Here is a 14042-nt window from a genome sequence, read left to right as displayed (position 1 = left end):
ATAGAATTATAGGATAAAAATAATTTTCACTCAGAACTTAGGGTGCCCAACACTGCTGTCCTTCAGCATCCTGTACTGCTGTTGAGAGGTCTGATTTCACAGCTTCGTACACCTTCACAGACAACGTGATCTTTTTCTCTAGAAGCTATTAGGTTATGTCTTTTATTTTAGCATTCTGAAATTTAAAATTATTGCCTTGGTATTTTCCCCTCTATTCTCCTGAACGTTTAGAGGGTAACTTTAATTTGGAGGGTAACTTTAATTTGTCCTTTCTGGGAAATTTTCTTATATTTTTATTATTAAAAAATTTCCCATATTTTGTTTTCTGAAATTGAATACAGATGTCAGAACACCTTGAATAATTCTCTAAAACTCTTTTCTCTGAAACTAATTTTCACTGATGCTTTTATTCTACTTTCTGGGAGATTTCTTCAACTTTATTTTTCTGCTCTTTTGTTGAATCTTTTATTTTAGCTATCACATTTTAAATTTCAAATTGCTCTTGCTCATCCTCTGATTATTATTGCTTTTTCAAACCATCCTGTACTTTCTCATAGGAGTGTATCTTCTTCTAGATCTGAGGCTATTTATTAAAATGATATATAAAAAATATTTTTTTTTCTTCATCTCTGTTTCCTCTAAGTTCATTTTCTGTTTTTAATGTTTGTTTGCTTTGGTCTCTTTCATGTGGGGTGGTTTCTGCAAATTTCTGGTGATCCCGGGCCATACAGTCCTTTAAAACAGGGAGGTGTCAAAAAAATAGAAAGAAAGAAAAAAGAAAGAAACAACAACAACAACAATAACAATAACAGAGAGCTGTCAACGTGGTTGGCAACTGTGTGTGCAGTGTGGGGACATGAGAGGGATTTGATGAGTGGGCTTCACTCTCAGGCCATTTCATTGGGAGATCACAAAAAGTTATTATTTAGAGGATTTCTCTCCGGAGGTAGTAAGTGTTTTCCAGTGAAGACTCCTCCATTCGTCTACCCAGGGGATGTATACCTAACAGTCCCTTTCTGGGAATGGGGTAATGGAATCTGCCAAATGACTCCAATATTAACATATGAACTTACACTTGATTTACCTGTTTTCAGCCAGACAGCTGCCCTTCTATTGTTGGTGGAGTCACTGAACTTGGAGGTGCTCTGTTTCAATTTTTCTAGAGAAGAAAAACCCTTCTCTGGTAGGGACGTAATTCCCTGACTATATGGGATTAAGAAGGGATCTGGAGATGTTCTTTCTTCACATATCTTTTTCAACCAAATCTCTAGTGTTTAGCTCATGCTTCAAACCCACTTCTTGCAAAACCTGCTGCCTCTGGGCTCCCCATTTCTCTGGGATCTATGGGTAGAATCTGCCTCATCATCACCATCAATTCCCTCTCCAGGCCCTTCTCTTAGTTTTACTTACCCTACTACCTCAGTTACCTCTCCTCCAGCCACTTTCAATCATCCCCAAATTGCTGAACTACTCTCTTGTCCACTAATGTCCTCACTTCTATTCTCCGTATTCTCATAGGTCTATACTTAAAAAAAAAAAAAAAAAAAAAAAAAGTTGTGTGTGTGTGTGGAGGGAGAGGAGATAAAGGCATATTATTAATTTGTTGTCCAACTAGAAGTTCCGACAACTTTAAAAAAATGTTTACAGATTTTATAAATAGTACATTGTAGAAAAATTGGAACAGCACGGTAAATCAAGCATTCATGGAGATGTGTGGGTGGCTCAGTAGGTTAAGCATCTGACTTTGGCTTAGGTCATGATTTCGGGATCTTGGGATGGAGCCCCACATTGGCCTGCCCACTCAGTGGGGAGTCTGCTTGTTCTTCTGCCCCTTCTCTGGCTCTTGTTCTCTCTCTCAAATAAATAAATAAAATCCTTTAACAAAATAAAGCAAGCATTCATGATCCTACCACCCCCCAAAAATCAAGTGAACATTTTGGCGCATGATACAATTAGGTACTTTAAAAAAAAACCTTTATTTTAGAATAGTTTTAGATTTATAGAAAAATTGCCATGATGGCACAGAATTCTCATATACTCCACACCCACTTTCTCCTGTTACTATCATCTTGCATTAGTATGATACATTTGACACAATAAGTGAACCAATATTGATACCTCATTATTAACAAAGCGCAAACTTGGTTTAGGTATTTTAGCTTTTCCCTAATGTCCTCTTTTCTGTTGCAGGATCACATCCAGGATTCTACATTATTTAGCTGTCATGTCTCCTTAGGCTCCTCAGGGCTGTGAGAGTTTCTCAGAATTTCCTTGTTGTTGATGGCTTTAACAGTTTGGGGGAGTATTGGTCATTTTGTAGAATGCACCTTGACTGGGATTTGTCTAATGCTTTTCTCACAATTGGACTTGGGTCATGGATTTTTTAGGAGGAAGACCACTGAGGTGAAGTGCCATTCTTGCCATATTGTATCAAGGGTACATATTTATCAACATGACTTATTACTATTGATGTTGACCTTGATCAACTGGCTAAGCTAGTATTTAACATGTGTCTGCACTGTAGAGTTACTTCCTGCCTCACTCCTTTCCAAACTGTCCTCTATTTAAAGAGGTCACTATGGGGAGACCACAATTAAGGGGTGGGGAGTTATGTAACAACAGAAATTATGTGGAATTGTTCTGTGTGTGAGATGTTATCTGTTCTTCCTAATTGACTTACTTATTCATATCAAGATGAACTCACGGATATTTATTTTATACTTTGAATGACAATACAATACTACTTTATTTTCTTTCTCAAATTATTCCAGCTTTGACCAGCTCTTTCAACTGTGTCCTTTTGGGTTTCTTTCCACCTCCCCCATCATTGTGGACTTTTGGGGTACTGCCTTACCTCTTGTCCCTATTAAATGTTCCTGGATCATCCTGCATAGTTCCTGCCCCAGTTACAGAATCAGCCATTTCTCCAAGGTGATCTAGTCCTTTTATTGGAGAGTGGCATTATAAACCACGGTCTGGGGGCACTTGGGTGGCTCAGTGGTCATGATCTCGGGGTCCTGGGATCGAGTCCCGCATCGGGCTCTCTGCCCAGCAGGGAGCCTGCTTCCCCTCCCCCCCGCCTGTCTCTCTGCCTACTTGTGATCTCTGTCTGTCGAATAAATAAAGAAAAATCTTAAAAAAAAAAAAAGCCACAGTCTGGTGCTAGATATGCTTATTTCTATGGGGATGTCATTCTCCCTAGGTCTTCTCAGCTGATATAGCAAGGAAATAGATGTATGTACACATATCTATAAATATTTCCATATGTAACTATTTCTATATTAAGTTAAGCATGGGTTCCCACTGATGTCTTCAACTCTAATTCATTAACTGGATCATTTTAGCCTTCTCCCCATGTTTATCTATAAATATAAACTCCAGAAATAAGAAATCTGGTTCCCACTATCTATCAGCCATTTACTCACTCAATTCCAGTATACCTGTCTTGTCAACCACCCATTTTTTAAAGTAGGAATTCATTTTAATTGTTCCCAAACTACTTACTTCAAGTGCCTAAAACTCCACAAAGGACTTTATGTCACTTTGTTCTTAAAGTCCCTGATCTGTTCCCAGTCTTCAATTTGCCAAACTAAAATGCCAGTTCTCACATTGATATCCTCTCCAGGCTTTGAGTCATCGTGGCTGTTTTTCTCTGGCTTTTCTCCAGTTGAAGTGTCCTTCAGGAGGTCCACTGACCAAAAAATGTATTCTTCGTAGGTACTCCCTGAGCGACAAACTCTTAATTCTACCAAAATCTGTGCCCTAAATGGTTTCGTAGACAGTGTAAAAGGCAGGGCTTGCCTTTGCTGCGAGAGAGGGGGTATGTTCTCCACATTTTTCCTCACTCCAGACAAAGTTCTCAGAAGCCAATTTGACTGCAATGAGAGATGGAGGTATCCTTTTAATGGTGTGTTCCCACACACCACATTGCCCAAGGAAACACCACTATAAATGGTACTTGGTCTCCTCAGTAGTCCACCACAGCCTAGTTAACCCAGATGTGATGGGGACTTGGTGGGATGAGGAGAAAGCAGAAAAGAAGATAAAACAAGGAGAAAGGAAGAAGAAGGATGGGGAAAGGGTGGTGATAATAATGTTTATAATCAATGATCTTCATAATTACTCACATGTGCAAAGAACGTCCACATACATGGTCTCATTTATCCATTAATTATAACTAAAAAAGTTTACATTCACTTAAACTATCTTATACATTAAATTGGCTTTTGTAGGTTCTAGATTCAGGGATAGGTACAAGTCTCCAGCTGGGCCCATGAAAGTTGGCTCTGGGATTATTACTAGAAGTATTGAAGAAGAAGCATATTCTTTTTTTATGGGGATTGTAAAATAAGTGTAGGTGAATGTTCAGTCTATCTAGTAATTTGTTTATATGCATAGAGGAAGCTCTGAAGGAGTATTCTGAAAGGTTAATGTCAATTAATTTTTGGTGGTGAGATAACTGGTGATATTTATGGCTTTTACCACTTACATATTATTTATATTTTCTATAAAGTAGCGTATTTTATTTAACATGGATTTTTCTGTTATAAATCACTGGTTTTAGTTATTTATAATATATTTATGTTAAAATATATAGTAATATATTTATCATCTTTACAATATATTCATATAAATAATAGATTAATGTAATTTTTACACTAATGTAAGACAGAAGTGCTTTAACCCCCAAATGTCTATTTATTCCTTCCTTTGGTTACTGCCTTAAACCCAGTTCCCTATGCCTGGCAGAACATGCATCCTTAATCCCACGATGATCCAGTTTCCTCGAACAACTTTCTCAAAATAGAGTATTTTACCTTATAAAACTAAAGTATTGAGGAAAAAGAAAAATTTTAAAAGTAAAACATTTAGTAACTCAAAGGTTCTTTTGGTTTTGTCCATGTCCCACCAGACTTTGGGGCTACTAACAGAACCAAGTTGAAAGGTGGGGAGGCTCTGCTCTCACAGAGGGGTACTTACTCTGCCCTGGGTGGGCTGTGGCAGGGGCCTGGGGGTGGATGTGCCAGTTTTACATGACTTTGTGGTCTTTTCAGAAAGAGCTCTGTGGGTTTGGGGAGGGCTTTGATGGTCTCAGTAGACCTGCCAGAGAGAGGAAGCGATCACAACCCCCACCAGAAGAGGAACAGCCCAGGTCCTGGCTCAGGCCTTTCCTGGCTTTCCTCCTCCAGGATTTGTGAGGCCTCCTGGGAATCCCACACCGACTGGGAGGCCCTCCCTGCTGGCCAGGAGCTCAGTCCTTCTCTCTTCCGCAGCCCATAGGGGCCCCTTCCACACCTCCCCAAAGCACAGCTAAGTCCAGGCTGCAGCGTTTAACAAAACTCCCCCCTAAACCCTGAAGAGATGCCCGTTCATTCCGAAGGAAAACCACCCTCTACAATTATGATGCAGGGCCTGTAGCTTCACATTATACCGAACTGCTTTGTCTCTTTTCCAGAATAGGTTGAATTTTAAACTTTCGTAACCCAAAGACCTATTAAAGTATTTTCCTGAAAACAAAAGGGATTATTCCCGCCTGAGCTATCTACTTCCCCCTCCGCTGGAGATAGAGGAACCGGTATAAAACCCCCCAGCCCATGCAATTCTGAATAGCAGCTTGGCCCCTTTCCTTGCCGCTGCTGGTTCCAGAAACAGCAGCACCCACCTTCTGCGCGCTCCCCTCCGCTATCTGCCTGTTTGGAAACAAGACGGACTCTGAAAGGCGGGCAGGGATTTGGCTGGCTGGGGACTATGCAGCAGGCCAGTGGCCAGAGAAACCACCACTTTTCCCAAGACTGGGGCTTTAAATCTTGGAGTCAGATGCGGGGAGGGAGCTCCGGGATCTCCAGCCACCTCTGAATGTAAAGGAGGCGCTGGAGTAGACGACCTCTCCCGGCTCTTCGGGCCGAAACTCCCCGTAGCTCAGTGAGGTCAGTGCGGCAGGGGCTTGCTCCCAGGTGTCGGTTTGCACTGGGCTCTTCCCGGATTGCTTCAGCGCGGCCCCAGCGCCAGTCCTCCCACCCCACCAGCGCCTACACCGCCCTCCTCCCCTCCCAAGGCTTCTTAGCTTAAGATATCAGTCTTTTGTTCTCCCAGTGACTCCACACCCAAGGGGAGAGGGAATGAGGAAATCTTGGGAAAGTGCCGCCTATCTGATGAGGGTAAGAGGTAAGAGGCAGCTCCACCGCTCCCGTGCCTTCCAGGGGAGCTCGTTTCCAAGGGTCCCCACCCAATTCGGGAGGCCTTTCTGGGCTTGGCTTCCTGGCAGGGAATGCTCAGACGCACTGGTGGTGCAGAGGTTGGTGAAGTACCTTGGCTCATAAATTTTCATCTTGGGGATACATTAAGGATTTTTCCCCCCAAGGAATCCTCCAAGGAGAAGGTGGGTGTCTTCTAGTGACTTCCCACCAGACCCATGATAAGATCCAGACTTCTTAGTGTGGTGTCCAGGACTCTGCAGAATCTTGCCTCAGCCTCGCTTGCTAATCCCCTCTTCTGCTATCTCTCCCTAGACCCGCTGGGCTCCAGCTATACAGAACTACTGTTACTCCCCTGAAGATGTTAGGCATTTCCATGCCTCTGTGACCACTTTGTGTATACTATTTCCTCTTCCTGGAGTGCCCCCACTTCTCTTCTTAAAGAACTCCTATTCATCCTTCAAGACCCTATTCAAAAGTCAGATGCCTCCAAATCTTGCTTGACTTCCCAGACAGGATTGGATGCCCTGTGCTCCAAGGCATAGGGTTCCTTCCCTGGCTCATCACCCAGTAAGTAATTGTTAGGATTTGCATGTTTATCTTCCTCTTATTGCGCCTCTGGGGCAGGGACTGTCATTCACCTTTGTAAATCGGGGGTGGGGGGCCTAATAATTCCTCCGGCAGTATTTGTGCAAGAATGAACACCATTTCTGCCGGGTCTGTGGTATTTTTGAGTGGCATTAAGAGGACGACACCCTGTCACCATGGGCCTCCCGGGGCCCACAGTGCCATCTCTCCAGACGAGGGCCATGTCGGTGAGTCTGTGTATTCACACAGCATCTGTACAGCAATCCTCAGATAGTTTTACATCAGATTTATTTATTTTATACAGGAACTCTCTGGGTGGTTATTAGAGTTACCATCAAAAGATGAAGAGACTGAGATGCCAGAAGATTGAGTAATATTGTGTTCAAGGTTTCAGTACAGAGTAAAGCTGGGACTTGAACCCAGGTCTTTTGGCTGCAAGAGCCACAAGATCTCTGCCTACACCAGAGATTCTCAATCAGTGGTCTTTGAATTAGCAGATCAGCATCACCTTGGATCTTGTTGGAAATGCAGATTATTGGTCCCTGCCCCAGACCTACTGAATCAGAAACTCCTAGGACAGACCTGCAATCTGTTTCAACAGCCCTGCAGGTGATTCTGTTGCATGGTTCATTCCAAGTTCAAGAACCCGGGGTCTACATCATGATTGTACCCGCCGCCCAGAGCCAGAGCCAGAGCCAGAGGAGGGCGCTCCAAGGCAAACTTTTCACCCCTAAGCAGTCCTGGCAGCTGGGATTGGACAGGTAGAAGGGAAGAAAAGGAACAGAGTGAGTAAGGAGACAGAGCTCTAGTCCCACCAGTTCTACAGTCATTGGCTGAATGATTCTGAGAACTTTTCTGGGCCTCAGTTTTCTCATCTGTGAAATGAATCTCCCTTTATGTTCTGTTACTCAGCTCTCCTTCTTTGGAATTCCATGTTATCTATGCTAGGAATGGAGTGAAGACAGAGTATGAGGAAATGAAGACAGAGTGTGAGTGCTCATTTTTAATGGATTTTTCCCATACTTGGAAATCAATGCCCCCAATTCCAGATCCTTGGACTAACTACCTTCTTCCTCCTTAGGGGCAGAAAGTCAGAGCAAACATTTGAGTCGACTCATGAAACTTTGTTAGGCAAAAAAAAATAGAAACCCATCTGATGGCATTGGTTCGGACCTCCCTCCACTGTCTGGGGCTCCTTCCAGTGGGCCTTTTCCCTGATCCCTCTCTCCTGTTACCTGCTTCCCCACTGTGACTCTGCCAGACCCTCTTGCTCACAGGATCATCTTCCTGTTTCCCCAGTGAGCATGGGTACTTTTCCGACTCCTTTCCATGGGGTTGCCCGACTCAGAGGCTCTCACATGGAAGCCCTATCCTCTGGTCCTGAGGGCCTTACCTGGAGCCCCCAGCATTTACTGGCTGCTGGAAGATCTTTGTACATCAGGCTGAAAAGAAGAAAGAAGGAAGATTGTTTCTTGCCTTTTTGAGATGGTTACGAAAATTTGAGACAAGTAATGGCACCGTAAGAGTAGTAAGAGGATGGGCAGTCAGCGAGAGTACATGGCTGAACTCTTGAGTCCAGGGGGGCTGTCAGAAGGTGGGGAGTACAGTTGGTCAAATACTGTGTCACCTTCAGCATCATCACATGTGCCGGATGAACCGCCCAAGTGTCTAGCGAATCAGTGTCACGCTCACAAACTCAGGTGGGAGCTTTCCAGAGTTCAAGGAAAGCTTAAAATGCAGGAGATAAGGTGTTGCCCCGGTCCTTAGGTTAAAAGCCGAAGAAGGTGGTTATTAAAGAGGGCCCCAGGGGAACGCCTGGGTGGCTCAGTGGGTTAAAGCCTCTGCCTTCGGCTCAGGTCATGATCTCAGAGTCCTGGGATCGAGCCCCGCATCAGGCTCTCTGCTCAGCGAGGAGCCTGCTTCCTCCTCTCTCTCTGCCTGCCACTCTGCCTACTTGTGATCTCTGTCAAAATAATAATAATAATACATTTATTAAAAAAAAAAAAAAAGGGGCCCCAGGTGCACCTGGGTGGCTCAGTGGGTTAAAGCCTCTGCCTTCGGCTCAGGTCATGATCTCAGAGTCCTGGGATCGAGCCCCGCATCAGGCTCTCTGCTCAGCGAGGAGCCTGCTTCCTCCTCTCTCTCTGCCTGCCTCTCTGCCTGCTTGTGATCTCTGACAAATAAATAAATAAAATCTTAAAAAAAAAAAAAAGCGGATCCCAGAAAGGACAGGAGCTCCCCAAAGCTGCATTCCTTGGCTGCAAGTGGCTCAGGGAAGCTGGCTACCTCCTAGAGTGGGCATCAGTGGAATTACAGGTTAGTAAAGAATGTATGTTCTCCAAACTCATCGACTATACATGAAGTATTTTTAGCTTTTCTGTATGTCAATCATACCTAAATAAAGTGTTTTTTTTTTTTTTTTAAAGCAATATGTGTGTGAATTTGTGTGCAGTTACAGCTCCTGCTGTACTCTTTAAGTCAGAACACATGGTCAGTAGTTCCTGATCTCCACCCAGTTCCCTGGAGGCCCACATTAACACCTTCATTGATAGATGCTCTTTTTGTCCCCTGTTCCAATTCCCAGGAAGGTGGGCCTGGTAGTCGAAGTACAGTCTGGAAACTGCCAGTCTTTCTCAGTGGGCCTGGCACTTCCCAGGATGAAGGGGGCTTGAGGTCCCAGGGCAGACCCAGGCACAGGCTCATCTCACTGGGACTGCTCCAGAATGGGTCCCTCTTTCTCCCTCACAATCTGCTCTTGCCCCAGCTCAGCCTGCCACTGGCCTGTTCTCCTGTGCGATCTCCTTCTCCTCCTCTTCTGCAGATGTTCAGAATGTATGTCAACCTCACCTTAGAATCTTAGAATTTTCTAAGCATCCTACCTGCCAGCTTATGGGACTTCTGAACAGTCATTTCTGGTGCTGTCTTCCTTCCGAAGTTTGGCCAAGTCTGGAGTCTGAACACTTGGTTCTTTAGCTGTTCTGAGGTCGTGGGGGAGAGAGGAGGTGTGGACCATAGTGAGAATAAGCTGATGCAATCTACTGTGCGCCCCGCCCACCCAGGCAAATCACGTTACTTCCCTAGGCCTCATTTTTATCATCTGTAAAAGTAAAATCTTGATTCCGATGCCCTCTTGAGTTTCTCCAGCTCTAAGACTCTGAGATCCTGGAGCCCACCCTGGCTCAAACGGAAGGCTTGGAAGTTCTGCCCATGACCCTACCCGTGCCGAAGTGGAGCTAGAAGGGAGCACTTGTAGTGTAAGGACAGTGGGGAGGACTGTGGGCCAGTTGGGCACTTGTTCTTCGTGGACTCAAGTTTAAGGAGCGCCTGTTGGGTGGGGCCTGGCTGGAAGGATTGAGCCAGATTTCCCCCCTGCCTGAGTGCTTGCCTCACAGGCTGTTACTTCATCCTCCTTACCACTTCCCAGGGCGGGGCGGAGCAGGGTGGGGAGGAGGGGAGGGAAGGGGAGGGGAGGAGGGGAGGGAAAGGGAAGGGCGGATAGGCTCCCGCTGACGCAATAGAGGAGGGACGGACGCAAGCCTGTGTGGTTCTTCGAAGACAGAGCAAAGGTCAGCGGGGCCAGGTCCACCTGGGCTGCAGCTGCGAGGCTTGGCTCTCTACAGGGTTTCAGATTCCTCTTCTTCCCTGACTTTTTCTCCTGGAATGGAGTTTATTCTCTGGTTGTCAGAGCCAATAGTTGAACGTAATGTGTTAGAGTCTCCCCATATCAATTCACCTGCGGTGCTCTAACCTGCAGAGAACATCCTTGCCTGCTAGAAATGTGCACATATGTGTACACACACACACACACACAGTGGGGACATCCGGAAGTGAGATAGTTATTCTAAGAATGTGCTCTCTGCGCTCTTCTGAGGAAGTGGGTTCGGTGGGGAGGCTCAGAGAGTGTCAGAAGATCTGGAAATTTCCTATGTGGCTAAAGTCTCAAAATAACGGCCTAGGGAATGCCATTTCTATTCCAGACCCCTTGTATCAAATATCAACAAGACTCCAGGTTACTTGCCCATCTCTCCGGGATCTGCACACCCTGGACACGATAAACTCTTGTAAACTTTAAAGTTAAACCCAAGTCTGCAAGGGGAACAAACCAAGGTGCATCAAGTCTTTTGTCAAGTCCCTGACAAAAGGAAAAATTGCTAAATACTGCGCTCAAACTAGCTCGGTAACGAGTAACTATACCTTCATGATAAATGGCAAAGAACTTCTTCCTACTAAATTCATGCTTCAAGGCTGCACATTCTGCCAGGCCCTGTGCTAAGTGATACACATGAATTATCACATTTTGTCCTCAGACCCATGAAATAGTCTATTATTATCCCCTTTTACAGATACAGAAGCTGAGGCACAGGTGTTGAAGTAACCTAAGGCCACGGAGCTAGTAAGTGGTTGAGATGTTAACCTTGTTCCCCTGACTCTGAGCTTTTTTTCCCCTTCTCATAACCACCTGAAAAACTCATCTATACAGAGGATTTAAGTGGGACAGAATCCTTCAAATTACAAAAGGATTCACCAGAATGTTCTCTAACTACCAAATTTCCTTATCACTTTAGTCAATAAAATCCACACTTTTATTTTCTGAACTTTGTTTTATTTCCATATTTTAAAGAATGTAGTTCTTGAATATAACAGACTTTCGCTCTTTGGGAAGGGTCACTACTAACCCTCTCATCAAATTAGTTAATTCCAGTTTGATCAATGCTGATAATACTTAACAATTGACTTATTTTCTTATGGGTATTGAATAACTCAATTTAGGAAGGAGCTTTGGGCAAGGTAGTTTATAATTTAAATATGAATTTTATAATTATACATTTGTCTATCTTCACACATGATCAAATTTAATTGAATAAATAGCTTGAAAGAGTGAAATTATAGTGTTATCACAGTGTAGCAGAAGTTGGGGGCTTTCTTCTTGAATCAGCCATCAACTTGATTTATAGATGTTTTATCTCATTAACCTTTATGTTGTGGAGCTAATTAGTGATGCTGGGAACTGCAAAACACACTTGAAGCAGCCATGTAGCTCTTTAACTCCATCGTGCACCAAATTAAACTGGACCCAATTATTCTGAATCATAGAAAACATCTTTGGAAAGACTTTGCCTGCTTCATTTCAAATGGCTTACTGGAATGAAAATCAAACTTGATGAGAACCCTGTTGTTTTTCTCTTTTGGCTGCATACCATTTTACATCGCCTGAATCCTTGAAAAGCTCTTCCCAGAGAGGAAGACACATGCAGATTGCTCTGACTATGCCTGTTTGGGCAGAGTTTTCCCAGGACTCTGTGGAGGGTCCTAAGGGTTTCAAGGCTGGCCTTCCATTGCTGGTGGGCACCAGGACAGCCATGCCAGAACCCAGCCCCATTCGGAGGGCTGCCATCTTGAGGATGGAGGGAGTCCCTCAGGTTCTTAAGGACTTAGAACCTTAGTCCCCCAGGTTCTCTGCATCTTTTTGCTCTCGTTCCCCATTCTTACTTTTGGGACTAAGCCCCTGAGGCCCTGGTAGTTGCAGTCTTTCTTCCCTTCCAGTCTTCTACGGGAGGATTCTGAGCTGCGTGGCCTCCCATCCTTGTGGCTGGATTAAGGTGGTGGCTGGGAGGGAAGGATGAGGAAAATCACAGAGGCTGGATCGATTGGCATAGAAAAAAGTGCGAAGCTACTCCCTGGAGAGAGAAGGGACTGGGTGTCGCTCTTGAGTGGAACTTTGAGAAAAATGGCCACTTCTTCAAGAAGCTTAGCCAAGATTTACATTTTTTAAGGCATTTGGAATTCGGCTTGTGTGTTTTTTTTTTTTTTTTTTTTTTTTAAATATTTTATTTATTTACTTGAGAGAGAGACAGTGAGAGAGAACATGAACGAGGAGAAGGTCAGAGAGAGAAGCAGACTCCCCATGGAGCTGGGAGTCCGATGCGGGACTCGATCCCGGGACTCCAGGATCATGACCTGAGCCGAAGGCAGTCGTCCAACCAACTGAGCCACCCAGGCGTCCCGGCTTGTGTGTTTTTAAAAAAATATTTATTTTTAGAAAAAGGGGGAGAGGGCAAGAGCGCAAGTTGGGGGGAGGGGCAGAGAGCGAGAGGGAGGGAGAAGAATCTCAGGCAGACGCCATCGTGCACGGAGCCTGATGCAGGGCTTCATCTCATGACCCTGAGATCATGACCTGAGCCAAAATCAAGAGTCAGACGTTTAACCAACTGAGCCACCCAGGTGCCCCAACTTTTGTTTCCTTTGAATAGGATACCACATGAAGATGGACCTCCATAGGGGAGGCTGAGATTGATTCAACTTACATTTCGAGTAATTTTCTGAGAGAGGAAACTGGTTTGGGTGGAAAAATATAAAGACAATGCCTTACGGTGGGGTTTTCTGAATTTGCATGGGCTTAGAACAGAACTGTGAAGTGTGGGGAGTCATAGAGAAAGACCCATGGGATGATATATTACCTCCACCTCCTTCAGATTTGTGGGTGAAGTTGAGGTTTCTTTTGGGGGTGATTTCACTTGAAGAGTAAACCTCAGTACTGGGGTAAGGTGACACCAAACTTGAACTTCTTTTCTTGGTTTAGTTTAAAAATGGACTATATCGTTAACATACAGAAGAATTTTTCTGTGGGTTCTTGCTCCTTGAATGCCAAACTGATGTTCTAATGCTGTTTAACATGTCTCTTGGGTGAATGACTCAGCCCTGGCCTCATGGACCCTCCACAGGCTCTCCCTCCCTCAGGGGTGCAGGTGTGTCCCCACCTCGGTTGGAGGCCAGGAAACTAACCACAATCTCTTGGCTATGAGACTCTAGTCTCCTGCCTTGGAGGCAAAACAGGGTGAAATACAGGCAGGCAGGATCCCAAACCACAGAAGCTCAAGTTAGGTCATCTTTGTGAACATGACAACTCGCTGTCTCTCTTAGTCAACAAAAAGAAACATAGACCCATTCAAAAATGTCTTGAAAAGATGGAATTTGCATGACTTTGGTGACTTGCCTTTGGGTGCTATTCCAAACCAAAGGGGAATTAATTAGTGAGTCCTTTTCACAAGCGAAGAAACGTGCAATGGTACACTCACACCAGTTTACTGCAGGACCATTGAGTACATGAGTTTAAATCGCTTGTCCGGTAGCCACGGAGTACAATGTCTGATTAAGTCTCGTTCCTTCCTCACATGCACCTGGCAACTTGGGGGACTGTGTGCTGGGCAGGAACCATCTCCTTTTTCTTTTTTTAAAAAGATATTATTTATTTATTTGAGA

The 14042-nt window shown here is 44.5% G+C and overlaps 1 protein-coding gene across 1 annotated transcript in view; it reads left to right on the top strand.

Moving 5' to 3' along the window:
- The window catches only part of SLC4A1AP (solute carrier family 4 member 1 adaptor protein), an 89709-nt gene extending 77125 nt beyond the window's left edge, over positions 1-12584 (top strand). The window contains exon 15 of the transcript XR_009357422.1: positions 11126-12584. The gene's annotated coding sequence lies outside the window, so the exon portion shown is untranslated. The remainder of the gene's footprint in view (positions 1-11125) is intronic.
- Positions 12585-14042: the final 1458 nt, after the last annotated feature.

The sequence above is a fragment of the Mustela lutreola genome, chromosome 9 (assembly GCF_030435805.1).
Source record: "Mustela lutreola isolate mMusLut2 chromosome 9, mMusLut2.pri, whole genome shotgun sequence".
In the NCBI taxonomy this organism is placed as follows: domain Eukaryota; kingdom Metazoa; phylum Chordata; class Mammalia; order Carnivora; family Mustelidae; genus Mustela; species Mustela lutreola.
The sequence above is the reverse complement of the archived record's forward strand: the minus strand, read 5'-3'. Positions and strand labels throughout refer to the sequence as shown.